Source organism: Trichechus manatus, unplaced genomic scaffold, assembly GCF_000243295.1.
Source record: "Trichechus manatus latirostris isolate Lorelei unplaced genomic scaffold, TriManLat1.0 scaffold00050, whole genome shotgun sequence".
Classification (NCBI taxonomy): domain Eukaryota; kingdom Metazoa; phylum Chordata; class Mammalia; order Sirenia; family Trichechidae; genus Trichechus; species Trichechus manatus.
This window is the reverse complement of record NW_004443986.1, coordinates 16,517,003-16,526,453: the sequence shown is the minus strand read 5'-3', so window position 1 is coordinate 16,526,453 and position 9,451 is coordinate 16,517,003.

The following is a 9,451-nucleotide window of genomic DNA, read 5'->3' as shown; positions in this document are numbered from 1 at the left end:
AACTTGACCAATAAGCAGCATCATGATAAACAGAAAAGGCTGAAGTTGTCAAGGATTTCATTTTACTGGGATCCATGATCAACACTCATGGAAGCAACAGTCAAGAAATTAAATGACGTATTGCATTGGGGAAATCTGCTGCAAAAAGACCTCTTTGAAGTGTTAAAAAGCAAAGATGTCACTTTGAGGACTAAGGTGCCCCTGACCCAAGTCATGGTGTTTTCAGTCGCCTCATATGTATGTGAAACCTGGACGATGAATAAGGAGGTCTGAAGAAGAACTGATGCCTTTGAATTATGGTGCTGGTGAAGAGTATTGAATATACCATGGACTGCCAGAAGAACAAACAAATCTGTCTTGCAATAAGTACAGCCAGAATGCTCCTTAGAAGTAAGGATGGTGAGACTTAGTCTCATATGCTTTGGACAAGTTATCAGGAGGGACCTCACTACCACCAAGCAAAGAGAGCCAGGAGCGAGCACATCCTTTGAACCCTGGGTCCCTATGCTGAGAAGCTCCTAGACCAGGGGAAGATTGATAACAAGGACCTTTCCCCAGAGCCGATAGAGAGAGAAAGCGTTTTCCTGGACATGACACCCTGAATTTGGACTTCTAACCTCCTAGACTGTGAGAGAATAAATTTCTCTTTGTTAAAGCCATCCACTTGTGGTATTTCCATTATAGTAGCACTAAATAACTAAGATAGTAATCAAGAAAGGTGACATTTGAGTAGCGACTTGAGTGATATGAAGGAGAGAACCATGAAGATATCTGGGTCAGAGTGTTTTAGGCAGAGGGAACAGTAAAGTTTATGCAAAGGCCCTGAGGTAGGGAGTGCTTGTTGTATTCAAGAAATAGTATGGAGGTCTGCATAGCTGAAGCCGAGTGAGTCAAGAGAGGAGGCAGGAGATGAGAACAGAGGGAGAGAGGAGTGGGGTGAGTACAGACAGCTGTGTAGGCTGTGGTAAGGACTTCGAATTTTAGCTTAGCCAGATGGGAAGCTTCCAAAGGGTTTTGAGCAGAAGATTGACATGATTTAACTTTTTTCTAAAAAGGATCACTCCAGTCACTGTGAGGAGTTGGAGATAGAGAGCAAAGGTAGGAGCAAAGAGACTAGCTGAGAGGCTGTTGCAATATCCTAGGGTGGGCCTAGGTGGCAGAAGTGGAGGTGGTGAAAAGTGGTTGGATTCAGGTTATATTTTGGAGGCACACTGGACTCTATGATTAACTGAATGTGGGAGGAATTGCCAGATAAAATACAAGATGCTTGGTTAAATTTGAATTTCAGATAAATAATGAAAAATATTTTAGTATAAGTATGTCCCATGCAGTATTTCACTGTGAAATCTGTGGAAACCAGAACTCGATGGGACTGACTTATTTTTATTTTTCCCGGTCTCACAAGTTTTCTGCCTTTGACAGGGTGCAGTCTTACCACTTTTCTATGACTTATTTTAGTGGAAAATATTTGAGTTTTCCTTCTTTGACAGGTTTCTACCTTTCACAGCTTCTGGCTTTCACAGGTTTTACTTACTAAAAAGTATTTGTTGTTTATATGAAATTCAGATTTAACTGGTGGTCCTATATTTTTATTTGTTAACTCTTACAACCCTAAATGTGAGGCCTGAGAGGAGGGAGGAATCAAGAATGACTCTCACATTTTCGGCCTGAACAACCGGAAGAATAGAGTTGCCCTTTTCTGAGAGGAAGAAGATTTATTGATGGGGGTTTAGTTTGAGAGTTCAGTTTTAGATATGTTAAGTTTAAGGTGCTGATTAGACATCTGAAGAGAAATGATGAGTAGGCAGTTGGATAAACAAGTTGGAGTTTAGGGATGAGGTCATGGGTTGGAGATACGCATTTGGTAATTCATTCATTAATTCCTTCATGCAACATACACTTAAAGATCACAGGAAATAAAATAGAAATAAGTCTTAGAACATCATCTGATGAAAGTAATGGCACCAAGACTAAATATTTAGTATTTATGTAACACTTATAATGCCATGTCCTGGATTAATGTCAATTTAAATAAGTATTGCCCAAGAAGGAATTCTAATCCCTTCACTTTACAGATGAAGAAACTGAGGCCAGAAATGTTAGGCAACGTCCTCTAGGTCAGATGGTGATGAAAGTGGCACCAGTATCTCCTTTTGCCACAGAGGGGGCTACAAACCATGAGACAGCTCCTCTTTTCTTTTTGTACCTCCAATAGCATCTGACACAGTGTTGGGTAAAATAATATGGTTGAACTAGAAAAGAGTAGGCAGATTCTCATGGTGCTCTTCTATTAAATAAAAAAGGTGGTGCTGAATAGACCATACCCTTGTCTTTTTCCCTTTCCCTGTATCACAATGCAGAAAGTGGTCTCTGTAGGAATTCAACCCCATTGTCACTGCCACACTAACCCATTCAGCCGACTGGGTCAGTGCAACTCAAGGAGGGTCCCATTGAGCTGCCAACATCGTGGAAAAGCTGCTCAGCTTTGGACAAGGGATTTAATTCACTGGCCTCATTTTCCACATCCTGAAAATGAAAGCATTCAAACAGATGATCTCTGAGGTCCCTTCCAGCTTGGAAATTCTAGGACTCCCAACTCCCACTAGTTGGTTGGGATTTAGTGCACAAAAAAGACCTAGGTGGAGGAAAAAATGTCCCTCCCTATTCTTGCTTTATTTTCCATGTGCCTAAAGCTGGTACCTGAAATGTAAATAGCATGTCATTTGACCCTTTAAAAAATCCTCTCTCCCTTGTTTTAACCTCTGTCTTTTCTAATGTCTTTTGTTTTCTCTGACTCACAGTCAACTTTGGGTTTCTAACAAACTCTTCAAGGGCTTGAGCCAACCTTTCTTGTAAATTGTTGGGGGAGGGTGCGTGGGAAGAAAGAAAAAAAGAAAAGTTCCTGTTTCCACATAAACCCACACAGAGCAGCATCTGTCCTCAATTTTGACAAAGCAAATGAAAGGGGAAAGGAGTTCTTATTGATTGGAAGAAAACAGAGGCTTCAAAGCACAGCATTTTCTCTTTGGTCAGACTTGCAATTGTGTTACCCCTCTTCACTGTCCTCCCAGGGGCCAGACACCAGACACTCCCACTGAGGTTCTCACGACATTGACAGTTTAGCTGGAAACACAAGCCTCACTCCTGGGGGGATTTCTCACTACTTTCCCATGGACTGCTCATCCTTCAGGGAGTGTCAGCACATGGAAAGAATAAGGGCAAGGCCATGACGGCAGGTGCCAGGTGACATGCCTTCTCCCAGTGGTCCCCAGTGCCCAGGCTTGGCCGGCTAGACAGTGAAACCAGAGACCAGACCAGCCGTCCAGCACACAGAGACTCTCAGCCACTCTGGCTTCATTATTATGCAACTAGGGCACTGGTGGTGGCTGCTGAAAACGTGTTTGTTTCGGGAGACTGTCTCTTCCTCAAGTGGGGCTAGAAAGATGGACATGATGGGCTTCTTGGTTTTCTCCTTGCTTCTCCTTTTCTTTTCATCTACTTTCTCAGTAGTGTTCCCTCTCTCTCTTCCTCATTTTCTCTTTTATATCTTCCTTTCTTCTCTGCTTTTCCCCTCCTCCTTTTCCCTCCACTCTACCACACTTTCACCCTCTTTCCTACTACATTCTCCCCATCTCTCCCTCCTCTGTCTCTACTTCTCTTCCTCTTCTTTCTCCTTCTCTCTCTGTCATTTCCTTACACGGAGCATTGATATGCTCAAGGGCTTCCCAACTGGCTGCAAATACACCAGGTGCCCAGGTACATGCACCCATCTCAATGAACCCTCAACACAAATACTCAGCAATCATTATTGAAGGGACTGGAGGAGGTGCAAGACACAAACGTAGATCTTTTGGTACCTCACTCAGAGGAATGATAATGGCCTCATCACAGGGTTGTTGTGAAGATTAAACAGGACAATGACAAATAACATCTTGCACGGCACAGTGCTTATGTATAGTGAATAAACGTTCCCTTCCCCTTTGTGCTGTTAAAGCTGGGATGACATGGGCTGCAGACCTTGCTCCAGCAAACCACTAGGTGGCATTTAATCTTGGGATTCACTCATCTGCTATCTAAAACATCCTGTAATTTACCAGCAGCATTCCACCTCCTAAATGCTTACCTGAGTGTTGGTGGTCCAATATGTGTGTTCCACTCCTGCTGGTTTTAAGCCCAGTCATTCAAGGATGAATTATTTGAACTGACATTACTGTCACCAAGTTACGCCCTCATCTAGGCCTGCAGTATAAGTAATATAGAATCTAGTCCATGGAAAGAGAGAGGTAGAAAGAAAAACAAAAAACAAGGAGAGTGAAAGAGAAGCAGAAAGGGAAGGGTCAGTGGAGAGAGAGGGTGATGGGCGGAGGATAGAATAAGAAAGAGGCTGGAAGAGGGAAAGGGGATGTCAGTTAATATTCAACTAAAAAAGGGAGGGTTTTACTGTTGTTTCACATGCTGAGAAGCTGAAAGAGATACTCTTTTCCTTTGGGAATCAAGAGACTTGGAGGACTGTGTCCACGGAGCACGCTGGTATACCTGGCTGTCCAGCCCGTGAACGCTAGAGATAAACAAAACCTGGGCAAAGGCTGGCACCCACCTAGTTACTTTTTAACTGTCAATACTAATTTTCTCTTCCCAACATTGCAGACAGTAGGGATAAGTGAGAACTTAGCATAGGGTGGGAGCCCCAGTGGCACTACTGCTTAAGTGTTCAGCTGTTAATCAAAAGGTCGGCAGTTTGAATCCACAGGCTGCTCTTTGGAAACCCTATGGGGCAGTTCTACTCTGTTCTATAGGGTAGCTATGAGTCAGAATCAACTTGACGGCAACGGGTGTGTGTGTGGTGTGTAGCGTAGGGTTACTGAAAGGTCTGGACTATGAGGGAAGGTAATGAGGCAGTGGTGGGTCAGTGGTAGAATTCTTGCCTTCCTTGAGGGAGACCCTGGTTTGATTCCCAGCCAGTGCACCTCTAGCACAGCCACCACCCATCTGTCAGTGGAGGCTTGCAGGTTACAAATGATGCTGCGTAGATTTCAGATAAGCAGCCAAGCTAAGATGGACTAGGAAGAAAGGCCTGGTGAGCTACTTCCAAAAATCAGCAAGCGAAAACCCTATGGATTACGACGGTCTGATCCGCAACAGATCATGCGGATTGCAAAGAACTAGGCAGTGTTTCATTCCATTGTGCATGTGGTTGTCATGAGTCGGAGGCCAACTCAACAACAGCTAACAACAAAACAATGAGGGAAGGTACCCCACCATTTTTAGTACTGGTAATCCCCGATTTATGATGGGGTTCCATTCTGACGACTCTGTCATTAGTTGATTCTGATGTAAGTAGAATACCTCATTTTCAAAAAAGCTTTCATTATTATTGCCTTTTTTTTAATCAGTGTCTTTAAAAATCTGGTCTTTGTCTTTCAGATTGGCAATATTACATATAAATTTACAGATATATTTTAATATATAATACATACTGTCTTAGATATCTAGTGCTGCTTTAACAGAAATACCACAAGTGGAAGGCTTTAACAAACAGAAATTTATTTTCTCACAGTTTAGGAGGCTAGAAGTCTGAATTTGGGGTGCTGGCTCTAGGGGAAGGCTTTCTTTCTCCGTTGGTACTGGGGGACAGTCCTTGTCTCTTCGTCTTGTTTCCTGGTTCCTTGGAGATCTGCATGTGGCCTGGCATCAATCTTACCCCATCGGTGCTTGCTGGCTTGCTTGTTTAATCTCTTTTATATCTCAAGAGAGCGTGACTCAAGACACACCCTACACTAATCCTGCTTCATTAACTTAACAAAGACAACCCATTCTCAAATAGGATTATAACTATAGGCATAGAGGTTAGGATTTACAACCTTTATTTTTGGGGGACACAATTCAATCCATAACACATATATACATAAAAAAAATACACAAATCATAAAAATGTACTCCAATGATGAAGAAGAGTTGGAAGATGTTGGCATTTTGTCAGTTGTGGTAATAAGTCTACCTGTGGAAGGTTATGGATCATCTGGATTATCCCTGGGTGTGGGGATGGTGTTTGTAGTCAGAAAATTAGTGAGAGTTATCTGTATGGTCCTTTCCTTTATTTCATATATTTCTCAGTAGCATCTCACTGCTTCCCGAATCTGCCTGTCAACTTTAGCAAAGCTATCAGCTTTTGAGTCCATGTTTTCGTGCAACGGAACCTCCTGATTTAGTTGAGAAAAAAACTCCAGCTGATTTTCTTTCACTGTAAAATTTTTTTGACGGCTTCTCTCCTTCCTCTTCCTCATTTTTTCTTTCTTCTTCAGCATTTCTTTCCTCTTCAAAATCCATTAGGTCCTCATCTGCCAGTTTTCCTTCTCCGTGATCTATGAGCTGTTCCATATTGGCAACATGAAGTTCTAAATTCAGCTTTCTTGCCATATGAGTGATTTTCCCACCGATCTCTTCCGTCATATTATCCTGATCAAATGCTTGGAGTGTGTTCACATAACTCAGCAATTGTTTCGATATCCCGTGCGTGTACTTTCCCTTAACTTCCTCTCAGGAAAATGCAATGTTCCAGATACACTGATGGTCGTAAGTGAGGTTCATTGTAACTAGAATACATTGTAACTCGGGGCCTACCTGTACCTTTTAGGTTGCTGTGTGTGGGGTTCTTGCCCTGAGCACGAGGGTCTCCCAGATGATCCTAAGGTCCTTTCTGATGCTACCATGTTTCTCACAAACATGAAAAGTAGGACTAACTGTGGCAAGCTGCCTGGCCTTCTTTACCTACTCCCCATCTACTATTGTGGCCTGGGTTTGGGACTGCAGGTGAGTACAGCGAGAAGAGACAAAGACCACTTAAGAGATAAACATTCCTGCCTCTTACTCCAACATTTGCTGAGTTCCCTGCTACAGGTGGGAGAGGAGAGGAGCGGTTGGGCCTGAAATGCATGGTCCACAGAGAGAAAACTAGAAAGCTAGTGAACTTTTATGAACCTGCCACTTTGAGAATGCGATGCCCTAGGGATTATCTAAGTAAACATTTTGCCACTAATTCCCTCTAAGCGCATGGAAGTACCAAATTCTCCCAAGACTGGGGAACAATGCATTTTACTATGCCTGAGCCTGTATGACCACAGCGCTTATTCCCTTCACCACACTGTCACCATTGACATATATTGACATTATTGTTTTAGTGCATAGTCACCCCTATGAAAGCCTGCTTAGTCGTCAACATGCATTTTCTAGAGGGTTTGTTAAGGAACTTGAAGGCAGAGTGCCTGGCTTTGGATCTTGGCCTGGTGAGGTGGGACAATTGACTTACCCTCTCTAAGCCCCAGTTCCTTAATCTGTTGTTGTAGTTGTCGTTAGCTGCCATCAAGCCGGCCCCCAACTCATGGCGACCCCATGCACAATGGAACGAAACTCTGTCCGGTTCTCCACCAGCCCCATAATCAGTTGGGGATCAGAACTTTGTGATCCATAAGGTTTTCATTGGCTGATTTTTGGAAGTAGATCACTAGGCCGTTCTTCCTAGTCCATCCTAGTCTGGAAGCTCTACCGACAGCTGTTTAGCATCATAGCAACAAACAGACCTCCACTGACAGATGGGTGGTGGCTGCACATGAGGTACGTTGGTTCAGTGGTAGAATTCTCCCCTTTATCTGTTAGGTGGAGCCAATTTCAGTACATGCCTCATGGAGCACCTGTAAAAATGAGATGGGAAAATATAAAGTGCTCAGCCAGTGTCTGACACAGAGATATTCGTGTTGCAACTATTTTAGAAAACGGAATAAATATTTGCAATAATTCAAAAACGAGCCTTAGTGAATATACTGGGCCATGAACATGTGAATTAATTTGTGTGTTTCTTGTATAACTCAATTTACTATTGATTTTGAAGGGCAATATGCAAAGCAGAGATGAGAAATGGTAAGATGTGATAAAAAACTGAGCCAAGAAATACAAAAGTACTGAGTTAGTTGGAAGCGAAAGCACACAAAAGGAGAGAGAACTGCTGCCTTGTTCCAAGTTCCAAGAGTAACCAGCAAAGCGAAAGGCACGCACACTTGCTTTACAATCTCCAAAGGGCGAGCGCCAGGCTCTACGTGAAAATATCTGCTCAGCAGGAACTCTGGCACCACATTATCTGAGCAGATTGGAGCTAATAAAAAAGAAATCTACTCAGACCACAAGTCTGATAGTTCTTTGAGAAACGTGAATCCAATTTTAAGTCCACTTTTGGTTAGTTCCAACAAAAAAAATGTAATCTTATTTTAGAAGGCTTTGAATAATGTTTTGTGAAATGACTTAGAAACTGAACTCACGTTTTCATCTTCTGGTCCAACTGAAGACAACTCTGGAAAATACATGTTGGTGGACCGCCTCCAAATGGTTATCTGTCATCCAAACTTACGCTTAAAAATATTCCCAATGTTGTGTAGACCAGCAGAACCCATTTTATTTTTAGTGTGCAGAAATGCTTTCAATGTCAAAATGTTTCACGGACTCCTACGTGACATTTGTGGTTTTTGGCTTTCTCACAGCACTATTTCCCTTTACAGAACCACTCCTTGCTCCATTTTGGCTGAGTATTCGGAGGGGAGATGGCAGAGAGAGGACTTGTGAAGTCAGGCAAAGCTAATCACAAATCCTATTCCTCTGGTCACAATGATTGACTCAGAGATGAAGACAGAATGAAGCTTTTTTTAAAAAAATTTTTTTATTGTACTTTAGATGAAGGTTTACAGAACAAATAGTTTCTCATTAAACAGTCAATACACATATTGTTTTCTGACATTGGTGAACAACCCCATGAAATGGAATACTCTCCCTTTTCGACCTTTTTTTTGGTGAAAATATACATAGCCAAAGATACACCATTTCAAAAGTTTCTATGTGTACAATTCAGTGACAGCGATTACATTCTTCAGTTGTGCTGCTATTCTCACTATCCTTTTCCAAATTATTCCATCACCATTGTCTTCAACTCACTGTCCCCTAGGCGTTTCATCAAACCTTTTAAGTTACTGTTGTCAATTTGGTCTCACATAGATAATTCTTTTTTTTTTTTTTGTACCTTAGATGAAGGTTTGCAGAACAAATAGTTTCTCATTAAACAGTTAGTACACATATTGCCTTATGACAATGGTTAACAACCCCACGACATGTCAACACTGTCTCTTCTCAACCTCGGGTTCCCTATCACCAGCTTTACTATCCCCTCCTGCCTTCTAGTCCTTGTCCCTGGACTGCTGTGCCTCATTAGTCCTGTTTTGTTTTGTGAGACTGACCAATCCCTGGCTGAACGGTGAACTTCAGGAGTGACTTCACCACTGAGCTAAAAGGGTGTCCAGGGACAATCCTCTCAGGATTTCTCCAGTCTGTCAGGCCGATAAACCTGGTCTTTTTACTGTGAGTTAGAATTTTGTTCTACATCCTTTTCCAGCTCTGTCCAGGACCCTCTGTT